General features: G+C 38.5%; 1 protein-coding gene and 1 long non-coding RNA gene across 6 annotated transcripts in view; both read left to right on the forward strand.

The window, feature by feature from the left end:
- The window catches only part of NRG1 (neuregulin 1), a 1,143,721-nt gene that overhangs the window by 791,766 nt on the left and 327,079 nt on the right, over positions 1 to 24,876 (forward strand). The gene's annotated exons all lie outside the window — the stretch shown is intronic.
- On the forward strand, positions 13,602 to 15,986 carry LOC117094628. Its single transcript, XR_004441616.1, has 3 exons — positions 13,602 to 14,038; positions 14,479 to 14,689; positions 15,717 to 15,986. It is a non-coding gene; the product is annotated as an uncharacterized LOC117094628 (long non-coding RNA).

Genomic DNA, 24,876 nt, shown 5'->3' on the forward strand with positions numbered 1-24,876 from the left:
TTCTACTTTTCCGATAAAGATCAGTTGCTGTTTCCTGTCTTGAAGACGAAAGCTGAGCAAATGCAAAGGTCATCTGTGTTTATATTAACAATGTAAGAGTTACACTACATTTTCGCAACAACATCAGGTCATTATTTATCCACTTGTCCTTTTTTTTTAATCATTCCTTTGAACTGCCTGCGTTTGCTTATCGTGATATTTCTCAGTCTGTAAACAGCCTGAGTAGCTGTTCTATTTCTCTAAATAGAGTCTTAGGTAATTTTATTATCCAGAATTATAAGTCATCAGAATGCACCCATCTGTTATCCTTCTACATCTGGGCTAACTTTAACTCTTTAAGCCCATAGGAAAAGTAGAACAGCCATTATGATACGAGTTTGATACTTTTTTCCTACCATACTGCTTTCCAGCATATGGTTTTCCATGAAAAATCACAAGGACGTCTTTACAAATGTCTTATTTTGCTTTGGACATGGCATTAAACATGGTGGATCCTCCACCTCAACTTGGCTCTTTCTGATTTTCTGTTACCCTAATTATCCTTCCTGGGATCACAGCTGCTCAGAGCCTCGTCTTATCAATTTAAAAAACCTCTAAAGATGTGAAAGCTGCCTTTCCAGTGGTCAACAAGCAGATCTCCATAGCAGAGGAGCTGCAACTGGGGCAGAGAGCCAAAGACAGCTTGTGCCAACCACCTTGTCAATATGCCAGTCATCTTGTTATATTTTATTGCATATATGATTTGATTTTCTTACATGTACGTTGTAGAGGTAACAAAATATTGGTAAACCTGTTTTCAATCCTTTTGATTACCTTCAATTTGATAACTCCTTCAGTAATGAAGAAAAAAATGGGCTATTGTTTTTGAATTACATTTTTCAAATGATTCTAAGATTGTTCTAATGTGTGTGACAGGATAAGCTCTCTTTTAATTGCCAGTTGGAGAAATATGCTCAGTATCAAGGAAATGGAGAAATGCTTCATTATTTACATTGGCTAATGTATAAATACAATATGAACAGGGGCGGTTTCAACCCTGCAAACATTTTCTTCCAAGTTGCTCTCAGTTTCAGCTAGAATTGGCTAGATTGTTCAGTGGTCACAAACTACCCCAAAATCTTAACAGTTTGCAACAACTGAAGTTTATTTTCTAAATATACAACATCCAGTGAGTATTGGCCAGTGTTGGTTGGGGGTTGTTCTCCATGTCATGACCCTAGGGACCGACAGCGTTGGAGGAGTCTCTCTTCTATTATTGATGTTCACCATGGCAAAGGCAATGACCATGGTGAACCACATGCTACATTTTCAGCTTCTACCTGGACACCACACAAGTCACTTCCACTCCCATTTTGGTGGTAAAGCAAATCAATTCAAGTCTGACTTCAGCGTGTTTGGGAAATATAATTCCACCGCAGGAGGGGAAGCAGATATGGGTGAAATGTAATACAACTCACCTTTCCATTGAGTCCTAGTATCATTGCTTTATTTGAGTGAAATCTTTTTTCTTTTTTTTCTTCCTTACAGATCCTCTTTAAAACATTAGCCCGGAAACAGTATCTGTAGAAATCAGCTTTGTTAGTTCTAAACAGGGCTTTATTGTTGGGATGTGTTGTCTGCCTTTGTTAGCAGATTTCAATCATAGCCCTAAATGGAAGACACATTTTAGGGCTGTTGCTGCTATAGAACTCCAGGTCTTTCTGCTTACGGGTTTCACACTTATGTGTGAAGGGAGTACACCCTTGGCCAAAAGAACCAAGGCTGCTCAGTTAGCTGCTGGTTGTCCTCCGGCAAATTCCTAGAACTAAATGCCAGGTGCTGAGGTGTCACGACTCAGCAAGTCCTAGAACCTGTGCTTATGACAGCACTCTGATAATTCCCGGTTATTGCATCACTCCCTGATGGAAACCCAGCTTTTATTTCAGCAAAAGTAATGGATTGTTCCAGACCCCTGACCTCCCTTGAAGATGTCTTTTTGTTGGATCTGGCCCTGTATATTTTCCAGTTGGTTCAAGACCTAGAGAAATTTCTACAGACTCTCTCATACCAGGTAGGTGTTTGTTTGTTTGTTTGTTTTGCTTTTGGGATAGGACCTAGTCATATTCAGTCCACATTGGAAAGCATAAATTAATGTTACATATATAAGCTTGTTCATTCCACTCCATGTGTTAGGTTTTCATTAGTGAACACTGACTGCAAAAATACCAAGGTATAGCCTTATGCAAGCCAACATAGTCATGTTGGACTTTAGTGATCTAAGGGTGGAAGTGAAACGAAGTGTGTGTGTGTGTGTGTGTGTGTGGTGTGTGTGTGTGTTTTTCAAGTCAACTAAATGAACAGGCTGTATGTTTCACAATATGAATTGGGTTGTGATATACAAAGTATTTATCCAAAGTTACTCTTCTCTTTTTTTTTTTTAGAATAACAAGACCCAAATGGGAGAATTAGACCAGAAGCAACAATGCCCTGGGGCTTAGTGAAATTGACCAAAATGTGAAGGTAAGTGTTTTCAGACATTGGTTTCCTAGGACCAAGTCTTGGCCTCATCAAACATAATCACAGTCTCCTCTTACCACTTTGGCCCAAATGCTATGAAGACTTTTGCCTACTGACTCAGCTTCTCTTGCCATATACTGATTACTAATGCCAGTAAAATACCTAGGCACCTTGGCAGTAACTTACACAGATATGTATATTTCTAATTACAGGGACATTGTTAGAACATGACTTGGATTAGGGATACACAGCTAATAATTCAAGAAGAAATAATGCTTTGTTTTCAATAGAGGAAAATAAAAGCTTCATTTTAATAATTTTTCCTCCTTTCTCTCCCTTTCTGTGTTAATACTTACGCATGGGTAATATCATAAACTGGCAATACAAGAAGTTCTCGCAAACAGTGTGCCCATTTCTCCTCAGAAACTGGACATCCTACATCTGTTATATGGTTTACCATCCATCCACTTCTTTGCTATAGCTCCAGGTCCAGAATTCTTTGTCATGTCATTATTCTTGACCGATACCATGTACATTTTTAAGAAATAAATGTAAATTAATTAAAATAATTTAAAAACACGTATCCCTATGGTGTATGTGCATACATTTTGCTTTTTCTAATCTTATGTTTGCAGTTCAAAAAGGTTAAACCTGAGTGTGGTACGTGTGTGTATGGAAACTGAATGCACTATAGGTTCAAATAGGCAAAGAAGTTGCTTAGTAACATCCTGTTCTTGACTGTGCTATCATAATTTGCATTTTCCAATAGAGTGTTTTTCCAGCCTTAGGACAGTGCTACTATTATTGTTGGTGGATTTTGTAATGTAAGCTTGACTCATTCAGTGTCAAAATCACCTAAGGCCAAATTCCCATTCCACAGGAATTCTCTTTCAAGGGATATCCTACCCTTCAAGATGCCCTTAAGAATTCTCGATTCCTTGAATATAAAACTATTTGTGCTTACTCATAAAATGGGGAATGTTATAATATTTCTCTTGCTTCACTGTGTCCAAGGAAGTAGAGGAATCTGGTATCATATTTATGAGCAGCAATAAACCATGTGTTTTGCTTTTTCCTAAAACAAGGCTGGCAAACTGTTTAAGAACACATGTGCAGAGCTTGGGCACAGGGTGAGAATTTGGTGGTGCAGAGTGAGGCTAGGGATGGGCGTATGGAGAGTTTGATAACCTGATATCAAAGCAATTCCATTCAGACTTAGGACTGAACTGCTCCCAGTCATCCAAGTCATTTTTACTAATATCTGACTACGTGCAAATGTTGTGTTATGTTCAACACTGAAAATAAGGACTGTGCTTTTCCTTTTGTCTAAATGATGATTAAATGACAAAGCAAATATGGAAGTATTGACTAACAAAGGCATCCATTTACTAGAAAATATGTCATTTGCTATTGCAAATATTTATGGTCTGATTATACCCCATGTTACACTGCAATGGTTTGGGAGTTTTTTTGTTGGTGGTTTTTTTTTTTTTTTTATTATTGGTATTTTTGGTACATCAGAAACACTTTTCCCAATGTTTGCTAGTTTAAGCATTGGTCAACATTTATTTATTAAGCATTAACTTTATAAAATAGGTAGCAGGAATATGAAAACGAGTAAGATATGTTCCCTGACATCCAGTAGCTCATAGTCTAGAGATATCGCCATAATAATAAATAGCATTTATTGGACACAAACTATGTCTACTGAAGTCTATTACCTCATTCAATTTTGACAAAACTTTATGAAATAAATATTATCACACAAACACACACATTTAGAGAATGAATGTGAGGCTCAGAGAAGTTCAACACATTGCCCGTGATCACAGAACCAATTAGTGGCAGAGTTGGGATTTAAGCCCAGATCTTTCTGATTCTAGAGCATATGTTCTATCTACGAAGCTCTTACTGATTTTATTTTATATCAAGTGAACTGTGTAACACATAAAGTCACTCAGGAAACAGGACTGGATGGGGGTTATGATACTGGGCAGTACTTACTCTAGCAAATAGGTATCAGAGCCCTGGCATAGGTCCTCACTTTTGCTAGGATTCTGTCCTACTCCACCGTTGCTGATAAACAGGAATCCACACATCCTGGTCCAGCCCTTATTCTCAGGCCTCTCAGGGACACTCACTCTCCATCACATAGTCTCTTCTCCACTTAGTCGATGTTTCCCTCTGCCTTGCAGGTGACTTCATCTGCACTTACCAAAACTGTCACCCCTTTTAGTAGTCCTCAAAAGACAAGACTTCAAGGGAGAGTTAATATTCTCAGAGTTCATCAGAAATACCTGTTTCCAAGGTCAAGACCCACCTTAGAAAGGTCTTCATATACCCCGTCTGTGCTTATTTGGTGTTTCTATAACACAAAATATTTTAACGATGATTTAATTTAGTTGTGTATTGATAGTCTCTGTCAATCTCTCAGGTTTTTGTTTCCTGAGAGAAAAAATTGCATTCTGTAATTTTTTACATTTAGAAACAACAGCAATAACAACTTGAGTTGGTGACTTCTGAACCATTTTTGTTCTGATTATCACTGTAAACCTAAATGTGTGAACACTGTCAGTAGGGATAATAGTTACCCTATGGGACTGTTAAGCAATTTAAGATGAGATAAGAAATGCCACAGGTAAAAGGTATTACTCCACATGTGGTAGTTGTTATTATTTTTGGGGGTGAAGTGTTGGCCTCCCAAAAGGCAATGGTGTTTTAATAGAATATAAGCAACTAAATCCTAGGTTAAAGCAATGAATTCCTAATTGTGGAATTTTCCTCTTCAGTTATCAGGTGGTAAAGGCCTGTCAAGATGTATATGGAAGGAGTGAGATCCTTGAAATATTTAATACACCTGGTATAACTCCCATCATTAGGTAAACCTGGGCTCATCCCTACTAGACGGTAATAGAAAATTAGAGGATAAAAGGATAGTCACAAAAATAAATAGAATACATTGAAAGCTAACTATGTACTAAACAGTGTTCTAGGAATATTTTACATTTATTAATTCATTTAAACCTCTCAACTCCCTGTAAAGTAGATATTACTAATTATCTCCCTTTCACAAAAAGGAAATCTGAATCTAAGAGAGTTTTAAAAAATTGCCCAAGACCACATAATCAGAAGGAAGATTCTGAATCTGATTTTTCCTCACAGCAAAATCCACGCATTTTCCACTCTATCACACCAGTTTGTGTGTGTGTGTGTGTGTGTGTGTGTTTGTATTATTATTTTTGAGACAGAGTCTCATTCTGTTGTCCAGGCTGGAGTTCAATGGCTCTCAGCTCACTGCAACCTCTGCCTCCCAGGTTCAAGCAATTCTTGTTTCTCAGCCTCCAGAGTAGCTGGGACTACAGGTGTGCTCTTGTATTTTTTGTACAGACAGGGTTTCACCATGTTGCCCAGGTTGGTCTCGAACTCCTTTACTGACTCAATCCTCCTGCCTCCCAAAGTGCTGAGATTACAAGTGTGAGCCACTGCACCCAGTCTACCACGCTCTATTTAATATCACAACAGAGTGCTGTCTGCCCTTCTCAGGATGATCCTAGATATTTTTCAGCAAGTTGCATTCAGGTGGAGCAAAAACTTTTAAATGGTGGTCAATTACACAATGATTAAATTTAATTTACCGTTATAGGTCAAAGGGAAGTGGGAAGAGTGTGATGACTGTATATTTGTCATGTTTCTAGTTATAGTGTACAACTCTGCCTGTATAGCTGAGTGACTGCCAAGAGGTGAGGTCAGGGCGGAGGCCCAGCCACACGGCACATACTATCTGCCCCCATAGCTATATTGACTTGGACAGTCATTATGCTGGGTGGTAAAAATTCCAGTGGGCTGGGTAGGACACACTGGGGCCCTGTTTCCTCTCATCTGTATTTGAGAAATAGGCAGCATTGCATCAAATGGAAGGAACAAGAGATGAGACATCAGGAAAATATCAGAATGAAAGAGAAATGCAAGTCTCTAAAGGAAGTTCCAACTCACTTTGACACCCTGCAGTTAGCAAAAGAGGTGACAGAATCCCAAAAGGGCAGGGGAGAGATTATAGATAGCAGGCTGCTGAAGGAAAAACTAGGTATGTCCAGTAGCAGATCTGTGGAAACTATTAGAAACCGAGCTAATTGTGGACTTCTTAGCATGCCTCAGGAAATGGGAAGGAACTTTTCCCTTTTGGGCTTGTATTTTTTCCAATTTTCCTTGTTCAGGAAAGAATTAATTATTTAAGCAATGTAACTTCCTGCTATGATTTCTCAATTCCACAAAAGAGAATAATTATAGATTAATAATGGACCAAAATAGAAAATGCTAAATGTGTGTAACAGATAAGTGGGAAATGTTCTGTCTTGTAAAGCGTATTGTTTCAATGCCTGGCAACACAGGAACAATTCTCATCTATGTAGCTCTAAATGGATGTTAGAATTCACCCCTCTTTCCTACTGGTATAAATTTTCAGTCTCAGTAGGACTAAGGCTTTGACGCACCCTAAACCTCACCAGGAGTAGGAAATATTTCTCATAGCATGAATATTTTTTCTTCCTTGGACTGAGAGGCTTGTGGCCTTCCCCATGCATGATAACTGGGCACCGTTTTCAGATTGTACCTCACAGTAAAACTTAGACTTCATGCCTGTAATCCCAGCACTTTGGGAGGCCAAGGTGGGCAGACCATGAGGTCAGGAGATCAAGATCATCCTGGCCGACATGGTGAAACCCTGTCTCTACTAAAAATACAAAAATTAGCTGGGCATGGTGGCACATACCTGTAATCCCAGCTACTTGGGAGGTTAAGGCAGGAGAATCGCTTCAACCAGGGAGTCAGAGGTTGCAGTGAGCCAAGATCACACCACTGCACCCTAGCCTGGCAACAGAGTGAGACTCCATCTCAGAACAAACAAACAAACAAACAAACAAAACCTTAGACTTCATGTTTTAACTATTGAAAAACTTCCATGAATTGGGTACAGTACTGAGCTAAATGTTGTATACATGTTATTTATTCAGGAAATCTTTTCAGGTACTATGCTGAGTGCTAAAAGCATTGTTCTGCCTTTTAATGCTAACAATGCCTGTGAAAAATATGTAGGATTCTCCTGACTTAAAAAATTTAAAACATTAGGATTCAGAAAAGTAACATGTACATGCTCCTATACTTTACATGTGACAGACTGGGATCAAATGGTTTAGGATGCCCTGGCTAACTGAACTCTTAATACCCCAGCAGCCCAGATGGGGACCCACCCCTGGGAGTCACAGCCCTCTGGAGCCAGCTTCAGAGGTGCACAGGTTCATTCTCTTCCCTGTTCACCAGTGAAATGAAGCCCAGAGCCTCCATTCCAGGCGCTCTGTGCTTTCCAAAGTAACAATTACTCACTTTGACAAGGTAATTTAAAGGGATTGCCAAAATAACTTACAAGAGATTACCAATACAACCAGCCCCCCATATCTGGGGATTCTACATTTCCAGATTCAACCAACTGAAGAGAGAAAATATTTGAAAAAAAAAATTAAAATAATACAAATAAAAACAATACAACATAGCATTTATATCGTATTGGGTATTGTAAGTAATGTAGAGACCATGTAAAGTATATGGAAGGATATGCATATGTTATACGCAAATATGCTATTTTATATTGCATATTTTACAGGGAGTTGAGCCTGTAATATATTGCATATATTACAGGGAGTTGAGCACCCGCAGATTTTGGTATGGGGACAGGGGTCCTGGAACCAACCTCCCATGGATACCTGAGGGACAAATGTAATCACCATCTTTTCCCAGGTGGATTTTTAACAGTGGCCTCCTGGAGACACATGCCTATGGTTTTGTCTAATTGTTAAAAATTGGGATGGGTGAAGAAAGATGGCAGATAGGCACAATGGGAGGCAGATATTTCAGTAAATGCTTCTTAAATCAGATCCTTTCTAGATTCATTTTTGGCTCTGGATCTGGAAGTTGTCATCATGGCAACCCCAGAGTCCTGTTGATTTGCCTGTTGGTTGGGTGGGCCAAAGTGTCCACATATCACAAAAGAGTTCTCAAAAAATTTCTTCCCAATAACCAGGGAGATTTATATTTAAGAGCACCTTTAGCCAAACTGAAGGAAGAGGAAGTCCACAAATATGGTAATAGCTCAAGTCAATGAATTAGTGGCTTTGTGTAGGGTAATTGTTCAGACCTCCCCAGTTGACTGGCCAAAACAATTCTTTGTTAGCTAGCAGAGTTAGAGAATAGAATTTTGCATAATCCAAGTATTTCATAAAGGTCTTTTCTGCTGTTACTGGAGCACCAATGAGCTATTGCATTTGTGGTGATAATATTAGCTGCATAGGTAGTTCTACAAATGTGTCTGGTTAGTAATCCACAAACCTCAGTGTTTTACATTTGTAAGTAAAGAAGTCTGTCCACAGCAAAAACATTATCAGGCAATACTTTTTAGCATAAAAATATAAAGTAAAATCAAGTTACTTCAAAGTTCTCAAGAATTAGAAGTCAATAAAACTCATAAATATTTATTTTTTAATGATTCTGGATGTATCTTAGGATCCTAATATAGGATGTACATCCTAATATGTTAAGTTTACCTGTCATTTATTTTCATGGATATATGCCAGTACTTCTATAGTAACATAATTTTTATTGCTAAAATGTTTTTTATTCTTCAAAATGAAGACTCTTTTCATAGGGTATATTCATCTATCATTTTCCATTCTTTGAATTCTAAAATAAGTCCTAACTTTATACAATCACCAGGAGTGTGTGTTAATCAGTTCTCACACTGCTCATAAAGACATACCTGAGACTGGGTAATTTATAAAGAAAAAGAGGTTTAATGGACCCACAATTCCACGTGGCTGGGAAGATCTCACAATTGTGGTGGAAAGTGACAGGCACATCTTACACGGCAGCAGGCAAGAGAGAATGAGAGCAAAGCAAAAGGGGAAACTCCTTATAAAGTCATCAGATCTAGTGAGACTTACTCACTACCATGAGAACAGTATGGGATAAACCATCCCCATGATTCAACTATCTCCCATCAGATCCCTCTCACAACACGTGGGAATTATGGGAGCTACAATTCAAGATGAGATTCAGGTGGGAACACAGCCAAACCATATCAGAGTGTATACTTTCATTGTATTCCTCAATCTGCATTCCTTACGTTTTCAACAAATAATTTGCTTTTGAAAGGATTAGGAACTTAAGTTGACTTTATAATTATCCAGTAACCTTTTGATTTCTCCAACCAATGATTTGTAAAGTAATCTTCAGATTCAGATTTATCTTTTTCTACTTCACCTGCAATTGCTAAAGTAAGCATGAGTCCCATCACTGAGATGACAGTCTTTCTTGAACAGTTATGCCAAGGTCTTTTTCTATGTAAAGCAGTCATCTATTAGGCTGTCATGGTCTGTCAAGATGAAACTGTGTGCATTGGATCAATGTGAATGATCATAGAACTTTACATAAATATAGAATATTTCTATTATTTGCTTGAAGCTTCTGGTTACTTAGATCTTATAGTGCTTCAAAGTATAAAAACTGGTTAAAATACTTAAAAGTTTTAAAGATAAAGATGTCAGTGTCACAGTGCATAACTGGGCTTTACATGGTCAAGTATACACACACACACACACACACACACACACACCACACTTTAAAAGATCTCTGATGTATTATGCCATACTTAGCACCAATACCCATTACAACTCTTCCAATGTTTCCTGGCCAGGCAGATCACCAAGACGTTTGGGACTGTTTGTGTCTTTGCGCCTACTCATCCTAATATTGTGTGGGGATCAATGGGACAAATTTTTGGCCTATTTTTAAGCCATATCAGGGGATCTTCTACTTCCTAAACTCGCTTAGACTTGGAATTTAAGTCTAGACTATAGGTCCTTCCTCCTCCTGGATGTTTTTGTTTTTAACCTTGCTAACACCTACCTATTCATTGCCCATAGCCTAGGTAGTCTTGGAAAATCCTCCATTTCCCCAGCTTCCCCCAATGCCTCCTCAGATCTCAGTGTCACTCCTGTGTGCCTCCTTTAGGGGTTTTTGTTGTTGTTGTTGTTGTTGTAGTTACCACCTTATATTGTAAAAGTCTATTACTCAGGAAGCATTCCTCCCTCCTTTATGTGCAGAATTCCTTGACAGAAAGGACAGGTCGTGTTTACCACTGTCTTGCCTCCAATGACCAGCATAGAGCCTGGCTCTATGATCAGCTCTAAAGAAATGCTTGTTGATGGGCAAATAAACTCGAGAATCTCACACCACAGCCAGACCAGAAATTTCCTTCATTTCATGACTGGTTTTCACAAAAACAAGCGTTAGGGAGAGTAGAAGGAAGAGCTTGCAAAATACCTTACTACTGCATTGTGAATGTGGAGTTGTAATTTTGGGGTTCTTATCCATGAAGATGGTCCTTAAAACTAAAATTCAGAATTTTAATTACCAACATAACACCCTCTTTTCTTACTACTATCATTATGTTATTTTATACTATGTTTTCAATAGGACCTATCTGATGGAAATACATTTCTTTTGATATTTTTATTATAACTGGTGAGCTACATTCCATCCAATAGCAAATGCCTCTCAGCAAAAATTATAGATACTTTTGGCAGTTGATACTTTTAGATATTATTTGTGGAAACCATAACTTCATAAATTTTAAAACAATATCTTCTTCAAAAATTTTTTTATTAAACTTTGTATTTTGAGATAATTGTAGATTTGCATTGCAGTTATAAGAAATAATACAAATAATACTTTTACCCAGTTTCCTCCAAAGGTAACATCTTGAAAACTACTGCACAATAACACAACTTTGATATTGACACTGATACAATCAAGATACAAAACATTTTCATCCCAGCATCCCCCATGCTTAGTCCTTTTATAGCTATATCTACTTCCTTTGCCCACCCTCACCTTAAAACCCTGGCAATAATTAACATTTTGTCATTTCAAACACATTATATAAATGGAACCATACAGTATATAACTTTCAGGTGTTGGTTCTTTCCAATCAGCATAATTCTTTGGAGATTGTTTACTTAGCATACTTCTCTGGAGATTTATCTAGGTGGTTGGGTACTAATAGTTCATTCTTTGTTATTGCTACATAGTATTTCATGCTATGAATGTTGAGCCATTTACCCATTGAAAGATACTTGGGTTGTTTCTAGTTTGGAGAGATTATAAATAAAGCTGCTATAAATACTCATATACAGATTTTTGTGTAAACATACATTTTCATTTCTCTGGGATAAATGCCTAGGAATGAGTGTGATTTCTATATCTTATAGTAGTTGCATGTTTAGTGTTTTTAAGAAACTGACAAAATATTTTCCAAAATTAGATGTGCCATTTTATATTCCCACCAGCAATATGACAGTGATTGTTTTTCTGTATCTTCACCAGCATTTGGTGGTGGTACTTTTTTTATTTTAGCCATTATGATCAGTGCATAGTGATAGCTCATTTTGGTTTTACTTTGCGTTTCTTTAGCGGCTAATGATGTTGAACATCTTTTCATGGCTTATTTGCATCTGTATATCTTCTTTAGAGAAATGTTTCTCTGTTCCTGTTGCTATTTTCTAAATAGATTGTTTTTTGACTGTTGAGTTTTAAGAGTTCTTTATATATTCCTGATAGCAGTTCTTTGTCAGATATGTGATTTACAAATATTTTCTCCCAGTCCGTAGCTTGTCTTTTTAATCCTTTTTACTGGTTTTTTTCCCACGAGGCAAAAGCTTTTAATTTTGATAAAAATAACTTTTTATGCTTAATTGGCAACCAAATACCTAAATGTCTTTTGATAGAAAAACTTGCCCTATATATGTAAAATCATTTTTACATATTCATAGATGTATCTCCACTAATGTCATGTAAGTTTAAGCATCACAAAATAATTTGAACAGATTCCTAAATAATAAATTAGTTAACAGTTCTTTTTTGCTCAAATCTTTAGTTGTACATTTACTTCAAATAAACATTTGTTAAAAATGTACTCTGTACTGAGGAATGAGGATACAAAACTCATAATTTGTCATTTCTTTGCTTCAGGGACTTACATTTTACTGGATTACATCTAAATTTTTATTTGGTAGTTATATTCCAGGAAGATCATGACAGTCTTGTTTTCTAAATCTTTTAACTGCCTTTTGATGAAAAACAAAGATAAGGCCTTAAATTTCACTGGTGAAACCTGAAGAAGTCAAATAAAATAACTTGTATGTGCCTTCACAAGCCACAGTCAGAACACTGTCACAATCTCGACCTTTGCTCCCCAAATCCTATTTTGCAAACCAGATGCTATTTCTTTGGACATTACAGGCTATTTTCAAAATACATCAGAACTTAACAAAATGTCATAGTAGCTAAATAGCACTACAGAAAACTGTTTAATATTAAAATTATGTCTTGATTTTATAATTATATAAACATTAAATCTACCCTAGAGCAAAAATTATAATTAACTACTAAAAATCAAAGAAGTGATTTGTTTTTTGTTTTTTTTTTTTGAGGCAGGGTCTCACTGTATGGCCCAGGCTGGAGCACAATGGTGTGATCATGGCTCACTGAAGTCTTGATCTCCTGGGCTCAAGCAATCCTCATCCTCCCACCTCAACCCCTCCATTAGGTGGGACCACAGGTGCACCCCACCGCACCTGGTATCTTAGTTTATTTTCACACTGCTATAAAGAACTACCTGAGCCTGGGTAATTTAGTAAGAAAACAGGTTTAATTGATTCACATTTCCTCCGGGCTGGGGAGCCCTCAGGAAACTTACAATCATAGCGGAAGGCAAAGGGGAAGCAAGACACCTCTTACAAGGTGGCAGGAGAGAGAAAGAGTGAGAGGGGAACTGTCATACACTTTTAAACCATTGCATCTCATGAGAGCTCACTGTCATGAGAACAGGAAGGGGGAAGTCCGCCCCCATGATTCAGTCATCTCCCACCAGGCACCTCCCCTGACATGTGGAGACTACAATTGTAAATGAGATTTGGATGTGGACACAGAGTCAAACGATATCACTTGGCTAATTTTCTTTTCTTTTTCTTTTTTTTTTTTTTTTTTGGTGGATATGGAGTCTCACTATGTTTTGTTTCCCTAGCTAGTCTTTAACTCCTGGGCTCAAGTGATCCGCCCACCTCGGCCTCCCAAAATGCTGGGATTACAGGTGTGAGCCAATATACCCAGCCAAGAAGTGATTTGTATAATGGCAGGATTATGAATGATTGTTTCTGTGTCTTTAATTTGATTATTTTTTAAAAACTCATTATTTTTGATCATCATGCTATATACTATGGAGAACAGTTTTTAATTTGTGAAGGTGTAAGTGAACTTGATTTGGCTGAAGATAGCAGAGAGTCATCAATCAAACTTATTGATGACTAAATGTCCACAGGATAAAAGTTCATCATAGTTGTTTCCATGGTGATGAATTATGATATCACAAACTCATCAAGACTGTGACTCAATGAATCATCTGGACAGAGAATGAAAGGCAGTAGTTCACCAACATGTATGCCATCTTTGTATTATATGTTATTGTTAATTAAAACGAAGGGCTGAGTATTTCTCTCATTGAGATTACATGAAGATATTACGTATATTCAGACTTGTCTGAACACAGCTATGCTGTTTTTAAATTGAAGGTTTTCACAAAGCAAAAAACTGAGAAACAGAATTCGACTTAGAATTGTGTATTCATTAGAAAAGATCTTTTCTTCTCATACTCTGAAAAGCACACTGATTAATCACAGTTAAATTCAGGCAAATTTGGCAAATTTTCATCCGTATACTTATTCTTTTATTAGTTAGTAGCCTCACTTTTCAGTTTTAGATATTGGCATTAAATATATAAAAAAGATTTTAGTGCTCTCATGCTCAGAGATTAAGAATATAGTTATAGATTTGAAATTAGGCACTTTCCCTGATAGTTTTTGTTGGTACATGCTTTAGGTTATGTTTCTATGAACAACCAGATGCAAATGTCCTGGCAGTCATCCTGCCTGCTTGCTGTTTGTACCATCTCCGTGGTAGCAACAATCCAAGCTGCTGGAAGCACAGACTGAGCTCTATGAGTCAATTATTTTATATATCTGGGAACGTGCAAGCCTTCCTGTCACTCTTTGATATCAATATGTAGACAGTTTGCAGCCTAAGCAATATGGTGAGACCCTATCTCCAAAATTTCCAAAAATTAGCCACCAGGTGTGGTGGTGCATGCCTGTAGTCCTAGCTACTCTGAAGGCTGAGGCAGAAGGATCCCTCAACCCCAGGAGTTTGAGGCTGCAGTGAGCTATGATCGCACCACTGCACTCCAGTCTGGGAGACATAGTGAGACACTATCTTTAAAATAATAATAATAATTTTAAAATGTCAAAAATATCTAGACAATTTCTCTGCTTTGAAGGCTCTTCAAAGATCTCAAAGGGAAGCTTTACTTTGGAGTCCCAACAGAGGCCATTCAAAAACTCAACCTGGTTTTTCAACAATAAATTAGAAATGTAATGCTAACAGTGGGTGCCAAGCATCAGGGAAAAGACATTACTGACCTTGAGTTCTAGACTAGATTTTACCAGATTCTGACCTTCAACTCTGGTACTCGATTTTCTCATAAAAGTGAGAAAATATCTTAACTGTATCACAGAATTGATGTGAGAATTCAAAACAAAGCATTTTGAAAGCTCCTAGGTTAGTGATTGGTTTTATAAGGTCAGTGCTTCACAAATGATAGTTATTTTTTTTTCCATTCGAAATAGAGATCAAAAAGACCTTATCTCACTAACGTGTCATGCAAATAAGGATTAATCTGGTTTTCTATTCCTGAAACATACAGAAGGTGACTTCTTTCTCCATCATTTCCATCTGACTACCATCTGGGAGAACACACAGCTGCTACACATCTGGTGCAACACAGGCAGATGTAGCTGTCCAGAGGGAGGAGAGTGTTTGCTTTTCTCCACCTAAACACTGATCCTCTTCTGCATAGATTCAAAGACTGTCTTCCTTCTGCAGGTTTACCTGAGTCTGGACTCAAAGAATTACCTTCATTATGAGCTAAAGGAAGTCAGGCCCATTCTTCTCCTGCCTGGCCCCTCTGGCTCTTTGGCACTTCCCACATCCTCCTCATTTGGAAAGGCTTCATCATTTTCTGGTTCACAAAGCAGCTCTGTTGTTGCTTATTTCCACTACAGGGAAAAGGTGAAACGCTTCCCTCGGGGTGGGGAACAATGGAAGTCCCTGGAAGGAAAGTCTTGAAAGAGAAACCCAAGTGGCTTCTGAGATATTCCAAAGTCCAGTTGTTTTCCCTTTTTAAAAAATTTCAGAAAAAATTTAAGACGCTCTTTGATGCCATTTCATAAAGTCTGTGATTGGGTCAAAAGTCTTAGTTCACCATGTACCACAAATAGTGTACTCTATATAGCATACGCTTGACTAAGAAAAAATAAAGATTTAGAAATAGATGTATTGAGGACATGCCATTAAAAGCAGGCTCCATTGAATCAACTGTTTTTCAGAATACTGTCAAGCTAACCTTAAACTAGTCTAATTAAGGTAGGCGGTGGATTCCAAACTTGGGAAAAAGTGAGTCTAGTTAAATAACTACCCAAGGAAGAAGTGTTGGATACAACAACTATGAGTATCTCAGAAAGTATGTCTTTTTGTTGTTATTGTTTGTTTGTTTGTTTGTTTGTTTGAGTCAGGGTCTTGCTCTATCGCCCAGGCTGGAGTGCAGTGATATGATTATAACTCACCGCATTGCAACCTTGACCCCCTGGGCTCGATCCATTCTTCTATCCAAGCCTCTCAAGTAGATAGGAGTACAAGTAAGTGCCACCATGCCCAGCTAATTTTTTCTTAATTTCATTTTTGTAGAGATAGGATTTCCCAGGCTGGTATCAAACTCTCTAACTTCCTGGCCTCAAGCAGTGCTCCCCCCTTGGCTTCCCAAAGTGCTGGCATTATAGATATGAGGCACCACACCTAGCCTGGGTGTCTATCTTTATGCTAAATGTCCAAGCCTTTCCATTTATCTTTTGCCTCTTTATAAAGCTTAGCTGAGCGTTTATCAGGTCATTCACATCTTTCATTCCAAGCAAGTGGTAAACTTAGTAATATACTTCCTCTGGTGACAACGGGCAAAGGACTAGAAGCATAAGTAAAGAAATAGTAGAGTGGAATAAGTGGATTTTGACATGCAAAAAGATGCAACAAAGTGAACCTTATTAAGAAATAGACTCAGAGAGCTTGAACATGGAAGGATGCTAGGACAAGTGGCAGCTAAGGCAGAAAGACAGCCATGGTTCCAGATGTCTGGGGAAACAATGGAAGGGCAGATATTACAAAGTTTTCCATTTTGTACCAGAAGTGTCTGTACGAAAACAAACTTCTAGTAAGTGATCTTATTGTTCTGTGGGCTGATGTACATTTTTTTCCCACAATAGGCATTAGCAATCTATATATTATTTACCAAGCCTTCCTAGATAGAAGCATTTATGATTATTTTTTGTTTGTATAAATATCTTGCATTTACTAGAAAATCATGCTTTTCCAGAATGCATTTCTATTACGAAGTTTCTTAAAGTGAGAAAAAAAAAATGTATGGCTTTAGAAAAATCCTAGGGATTTTTTTGACAGTATGGACTGTATTGTGTGTTCTTGTCTTGGATCAATTATCAATGGCACAATGTTTTGATAGTGTCTGAAGATTAAGATATGCAATACAATTTCCTCCCTTCCCTTCCTTCCTTTTTCTTTCTTTTTTTCTTTCTTTCCTTCTTTCTTTCTTCCTCCCTCCCTCCCTCCTTCCTTCCTTCTTTCCTTCCTTCCTTCGCTCCTTCTTCTTTCTTTCTTTCTTTCTTTCCTTCCTTCCTTCTTCCTTCCTTCCTTCCTTCTTTCCTTCCTTCCTTCCTTCCTTCCTTCCTTTCTTTCTTTCTTTCTTTCTTTCTTTCTTTCTTTCTTTCTTTCTTTCTTTCTTTTTTTTTTTTTTTCTTTCTTTCTTTTTCCTTGAGATAGAGTCTCACTTTGTAACCCAAGCAGAAGGGCAGTGGCACTATCATATTTCACTGCCACCTCAAATTCCTGGGCTCAAGGGATCCTCCCGCCTCAGCCTCTCAGGTAGCTGGGACTATAGGTGTGCTTCTCCATATGCAGTTAATTGTAGTTTTTTTATTTTGGGTTTTTTTTTTTTTTTTTGTAGAGACTTTGTTGCCTAGGCTGGTCTCAAACTCCTGGGCTCAAGCAATCCTCCCGCTGCAACCTCCCAAAGTGCTGGGATTATAGGCGTGAGCCACTGTGCCCAGCCCAATACCATTTTCTTATGTTTCTCATATATGCATCATTTTGCTTGCATGCAATTCTTAATAGATGAAACATGTTTTAATCACCTATTTTTATACTTTGTAGAAGAGCCAAGGTAACATGAACTAAATCATTAAAGCAGTTGACTGGTTAGTGGATTGTGATAGGGCTCAGGCATTTCCCAAAGGGGGAACCCATGATTTGGTAATCCCAGGCATTTTAATTGTATTTTTCTGTCCATTCCCCAGTGCCACAATGAGGAACAGCATTCTTTCCTGGGAAGTCCCACAATTTTGTCAAAAATGGAAGAGTTGCCTTTGACGAATACAAACCCAGCAATAAAGAAGAGCAGGTCTAACAAATGAGGCCACCTTGGAAAATATCATTTTGCCCCTTTGAGCCTTGCCCGTCTTACCTTTGGAGGAGGAGATGGGACTGAATCACCTCAAAGAGCCCCAATAGCTTTAAATGTCTGTGACAGATTTTTCTCTGGAGCAAGATCAAACAAAACAGTATTTCCTAGCTGCTGCCCTTACATATAGTGGTGATTCACAGAGAATTTGGAGAGGAAAGTAGCCATTATGGGATGCTTTACAAAAGGCAATACCAAGATTGATCATCACCTGAGAGTGACACACTATAGTTGTTCATCTGTATCCTTGACAGATGGGTCCCAGGACCCCTTGCAGATACCAAAATCCACAGTTGCTCATGTCCTTCATATAAAATGGCATAGTATTTGTATACAGCCTATGTATATCCCCCTGAATACTTTAAATCATCCTAGATTATTTATAATACCTAGAGTTACATAAATGCTATAGAAAGTATTATTATACTGTATTTTCAAATTTATGTTAGTTTTATTTTTTTTCCAAATATCTTTTTATCCATGGTTGATTGAATCCACGGATGCAGAACCCATGGATATGGAGAGCTGACTGTAATAGTCAAAGACAAGAGTGGCTGGTGGTAAGCACACCATCTGTCCACAAGTGAATTTCCCCTAAGAATCCTGCTGGTACATTTCTTCATTTCTTGAGATTATTGAACCACGTGATTTTCCTCACTGCTTATTTCACCTTCTGGGTGACACAGGCTCTGAATGTGCAGTTCAAGGCCTAAGTATTAGCCCTGATTCAAAATGAACATTAACCAAAAAACAAACAATGATACTGGCCAACTAACTTCTCTCACTTCTCTCCTCCCTTTTCTTTAATTCATTCCTTACCTATTTAGAAGAGCTGAGGTTCATTTTTATCTTCTTCTTATGACAGCCAGAATTGTCATCTATTAAGATTAAGTAAGGAAGGCATAATTGATATTCATGAACCACCCCAGGATTTATCAGAAGTGAGGGTGTTTCATACGGATTACTAATTTCCTAAAATTTGGCTCTAAGCACCTGAAGATCACTAGACAGGAGAGAAGAGTTGGCTTTGTTGTACATGAGAAGAGGCTGTGGCTGTGGAGTGGGGATGTTCGCTGAGAAGTCTGCTTTGGTCTTTGGTACTAGCAGTTTTCCTTCTATATGGTTAACAAGCCAAACATTTTTATTCTTTTTTTTTTTTTTTTTTTTTTTTTTGAGACGGAGTCTCGCTGTGTCGCCCAGGCTGGAGTGCAGTGGCGCGATCTCGGCTCACTGCAAGCTCCGCCTCCCGGGTTCCCGCCATTCTCCCGCCTCAGCCTCCGAGTAGCTGGGACTACAGGCGCCCGCCACCTCGCCCGGCTAGTTTTTTTGTATTTTTAGTAGAGGCGGGGTTTCACCGTGTTAGCCAGGAGGGTCTCGATCTCCTGACCTCGTGATCCACCCGCCTCGGCCTCCCAAAGTGCTGGGATTACAGGCTTGAGCCACCGCGCCCGGCCCATTTTTATTCTTATATCCCCAGAATAAGGGCTTGAAAGGAAACAAAATCTCAAATAAATGGACTAATTTGTTGAATTCTGGACTACACCTCAGTTTATTTAAAGCAGCTTTAACAACTATCTCTGGAGCTCATAACACATATAGAGCACTATTTGTGTCACACAAAACCTTGAAATCAAAATTGCCACAGACCAAATCCAATCTGAAATGGCATTTCATTCAATGGCAGCTTTGTGTCACAAGAACCTGTCTCTGTTTTCCTAACATGGGTATGATGCCTATTCAAAAGCAGCCGAGTGATTTACTTATTTTTTCATTATGCTTGTGGATTTGTATAGATTCAGAAGGCACATCTTCTGGGAGGTCTAAGAGTTTATAGAAAGACTAATTTCCTGACTGGGCATGATGCTCATGCTTGTAATCCCATCACTTTGGGAGGCCAAGGCAGGAAGATCACTTGAGACCAGGAGTTCGAGACCAGTCTGGCCAACATGGTGAAACCCTGTCTCTACTAAAAATACAAAAATTAGCCGGGCGTGGTGGCACATGCCTGTAATCCCAGCTACTTGGGAGACTAAGGCACAAGAATTGCTTGAACCAGAGAGGTGGAGATTGCAGTGAGCCAAGACTGAGCCGCTGCACTCCAACCTGGGTGACAGAGTGAGACTCTGTCTCAAAAAAAAAAAAAAAAAAAGAAGAAGATTGATTTCCTGTAGACAGAAGGAGTATTTATATTGGCAGCAGCAATGCAGATCAAAACTTTGGGGTCGCCCTCTTGAATATCTTATTTGTATTTCTTCTTGCGTTACTAGAGTCGAGGAGAAAAATGAGTAAAAGGCTTAAGAGGATTCTCATTTCCATGCAAAGCTTCTCCACACTCCTGGGAGAAGGTTAAGGTCAGGAAGGAAGGTGAGACAATGTAAACCTCAGCACTATTTAGTAAGATAGCCATGGGGAAAAATATAGTATGTTTTTCTTAATTCATATCCAAGGACATTTAGCACTCAAAAAACTAAAATACTTTTATTTTATTTTCTTTATTTTTATTTTTTGAGACAGAGTCTCACACTGTCGTGTGGGCTGGAGTGCAGTGGCTCGATCTCAGCTCACTGCAACCTCCTCCTCCCAGGTTCAAGTGATTCTCCTTGCCTCAGTCTCCCACGTAGCTGGGATTACAGGCACCCACCACCACACCTGGTTAATTTTTTTTGTATTTTTAGTAGAGATGGGGTTTCACTTTGTTGGCCAGATGCATCTGAACTCCTGATCTCGTGATCCACCCGCATCGGCCTCCCAAAGTGCTGGGATTACAGGCATAAGCCACCGTGCCTGGCCCTGAAATACTTTTAATAAGGTTGTCTCATCCTTTTCTTGGTTTTTCAATGATATAGCAAGTCCCTCTGAAACGCTTCTGCAAAATAACAATGAAGCTAATCACCGTGGGAAACATTTACATCATATGTAGTTACATAAAGAGGAAATTGATAATCTTGGGACATCAGCGTACTACAAGAGTAAGAGACATGTTTGATTCTATTATATTCTCTTAGTCACAATTTTTAATTTTTGCTTAAAGGAAACAAAAAAACGTGGGTGCAGTGGCTCCCACCTCTAATCCCAGCATTTTGGGAAGTTGAGGAGGGAGCATTGCTTCAGTCCAAGAGTTTGAGGACAGCATGGGCAACACAGTGAGACCCCATCTCTACAAAAAATATTTTTTAAAATTAGCCTAGCATGGTGGTGCCTGCCTGTAGTTCCAGCTATTTGGAGGGCTGAGGTGGGAGGATTGCTTGAACCAGGGAGGTCAAGGCTGCACCCCAGCCTGGGTGACAAAGCCAGACCCTGTGTCAAAAAAAAAAATAATAATGTGTAAGGCAGCAGTTGTTCTATAATGGATTGTATGGTAAAAGGAAGGATTACTTTCTTACTATAACACCTTGTGATAACTTTTTCCAAAGTATTAATCTTAGGGGTTGAAATTTTTATAGGTAATCATTAACTTTAGTCGAACATTATTTTAAAGTTTAGGTAATTCATCAGAGCATATTACTCTGACTTTCCTAAGCTAGCTTAGTTATATATGTTCACTTCAGTTTGAGCCTCCACTAAATTTTAACATGAACAAAATATTATATGCAACACCTTAGAAGCAATTGTTAAATCATTGTTACTTTTAATATCACCTAAATCTAAGCTAAGGAAATGCGTTTATTTTTATCACCAACTGACGTAGGTGTACCCACATGGACAGAAAACAACGTAAACCACCAAAAGGACTTGAAAATTCCCTACTCAAGACTTCTTTTGCCAATGACTAATGTTTAATGCTATTTGCTAGAGATTCTGGTGCCAGAAGGATTTCTAACCAGGTTATTTTATCAATAGGAATAAAATATCGAGGGCTTAAATTAGTGTAATCTCTCAAGATCTTGAATTTGACATTTTCATAATTTTTACTTAATCATAGCTCCTGGGGATTGGAATTGCTCTTTTAGCTGGCCGGAGTCTGGGAGGAGGATCCAAAGTCTCTGAGTTGTTTTATTTTATTTCTTTTTACCCCCTAAAGCACTGGAAATGGTTGGCCCTGATGTGCTCCTAAGGTAACCGCAAGATGAGGCAAAACAGGATTGAGATGAAAACCAAGCTCACCCACATCCTACGTCAATTAGCTATTTTTTTTTTCTGTGTAAACAATGGGAGGGAGGTGGGTTGTAGCTTTTATGGTAGAGGTTCCTCCGCACCTCCTGACTCCTCCAGGGTTCCCCTCTGCCACTGTCTTCAGCCCAAATATAAGCTGACAACAAAATGTTTCTTCAAAGTGCTCATTGTTTACTCTACTCTGGTTTCTTCTTAAAGGTCATCATCATGTTGAATTATCTTGAGAAAATCCTCTGAAGTGTGTGTGTATGTGTGAGTGTGTGTGTGTGTGTGTGTTTAGGAAGGATGTGAGGAGAATTGAGAGGTGAGTTTCTGAATAACAAGTTGAAAAAAGAGTATGGAGGAAAGCGGTGTTTAAAATTGTCCAAAGCCATCAGCCTGGCATGATGGTTCACACCTCTAATCCCAGCACTTGGAGAGGCTGAGGTGGGAAAACCGCTTGAGCTCAGGAGTTTGAGACCAGCCTGGGCAACATCGTGAAACCCCATCTCTACAAAAAAATACAAAACTTAGCTGGGCATGCTGGTGCATGCCTGCAGTCCCAGATACTCAGGAGGTTGAGATGGGAGAATCGCTTGAGCCTAGGAGGTTAGGGCTGCCATGAGATGTGAGTGTGCCACAATACTCTAACCTGGGCAACAGAGCAAGACCCTGTCTCAAATAATAATAATAATATATATTTAAAAAATAGTGAAATCAGTTGTTGATAGAACTGAAGTGTGTCAGGCTTAGTGGGGACTGTGGTTGTCTCTCCAGCCAAAAAAAAAAAAACAAAAGCAAAAAATAACAACAACAACAACAAAAACAACTCCAAAATTGCTGTTGCTCCATTTATTTCAGGTATAAGTCTTCTTTGAGATTTAAAAAACAATATAACCATTTACGATGTACTTTGTTGGACCTGAGCATAGAAAAATTCATTCATTCATTTATTCATTGAGTACCTGTTATATGCCAGGCAACGCAATAGGCACCATCAAAGATGAATAAGCTATGTTCTAAAATTCATAGTCTAACAGAAGAAACATGAAAGCAAAGAGTGGAAATATACTGTGGCAATACATATTTGGATATACTGGTATTAAAAAGTAAGGACTTTATAGCTAAATCTTTTTTGTTTATTTTCTAAAAAATCATCTATCAACTTCATGCATATCTATTAACACACGGTGCATATATTCAGCTGAATCTTAAAGTATGAGAAGAAACGTGCCATTCACAAAAGGGAAATGGGAATCAGTGCATCAGATACAACCTATGCAATCATGAAGATTTATGGCAGAGCACAGGATATTTGGGGATTGGCAGGCATTTCAAAATGGCTGGCACATAAAGTTCCGGGATGGGAATGGGCTGGCAAGAGAAGAGATCATTGGAGCCAAATTAACTGAACTGTGATTGAATTTTAGATATGATAATATCTATAGGAAACCTGGCAACCCAGTGGGCAGGTGACTATGATAGAGCAAAGATAGAATCTTCAGGCCTTCAGGGGACTAAGCAGGAATAGAATAATTTTATTGAGCACTTTAAGTGGACATTATGCTAGATTATTTTACATATTTCACCTCCTTTAATTTACACCACAACTCTGTGAGTGCAGGTTGATAAAGAATTAAATAAAATGCAGGTGGGGTAGCAGCACCTGTAGTGCTAGCTATTTGGGAGGCTGAGGCAAGACCATTGCTTGAAGCCAGGAGTTCTAGGCTGTGGTTCACAGTGGTAGTATCTGTGAATAGCCACCGCACTCCAATCTGGGCGACACAGTGAGATCTCATTTCTTCAAAAAAAAAAAAAGAGACAGGGTCTCACTCTGTCACCCAGGCTGGAGTGCAGTGATGCAATTACAGCTCACTGCAGCCTTAACCCCTAGGCTCAAACAACCCTCCCACCTCAGCCTCCCGAATAGCTTGGACTACAGGTGCATGGCACCACACCTGGCTATTTTTTTGTATTTTTTGTAGAGATGGAGGTTCACCACGTTGCGCAGTCTGGTCTCGAACCCCTAGGCTCAATTGATCCTCCTACTTCCACCTTCCAAAGTGCTGAGATTATAGATGTGAACCACTGCACCTGGGCTAGAAATTATTTGATAATAAATAAATGAAGGCAGAATCCAAGAAAGAGCATAGAAGAGTCTCTGAAACCTTTGTTTTAAGCTATGAGCCAAGAAAGAGATGGTGGCAAAGGTGGGATGGTTGCAGTGCTTTTTTGTTCACTAATCTCAGGCCTGTGTGTTCTGAGCTAAAGAAAAGTCAGTTGGCAAGAGAAGGAGAGAGGAAGTTTCCCAGAACAATTTGAAGAAAAATTTGTAAAGTCTTCTCCCAGGGAGTTGCCCTCAACTACCTTTTAACAAAAATGGAGAAAAAGAAAAAAAACAGAAAGAAATATATAGATATACAGATCTTTGACCTTTTAAACTATGATATCTCCTAGTATTATTTCATATATTGATAATAATTATAATTTTTCTCAAACTTGGCAAAAGTGGAACATTGTGGGAAATAATATGGGAGTGCACATTTGAA

Source organism: Trachypithecus francoisi, unplaced genomic scaffold (assembly GCF_009764315.1).
Source record: "Trachypithecus francoisi isolate TF-2019V2 unplaced genomic scaffold, Tfra_2.0 Contig01440, whole genome shotgun sequence".
Lineage (NCBI taxonomy): Eukaryota > Metazoa > Chordata > Mammalia > Primates > Cercopithecidae > Trachypithecus > Trachypithecus francoisi.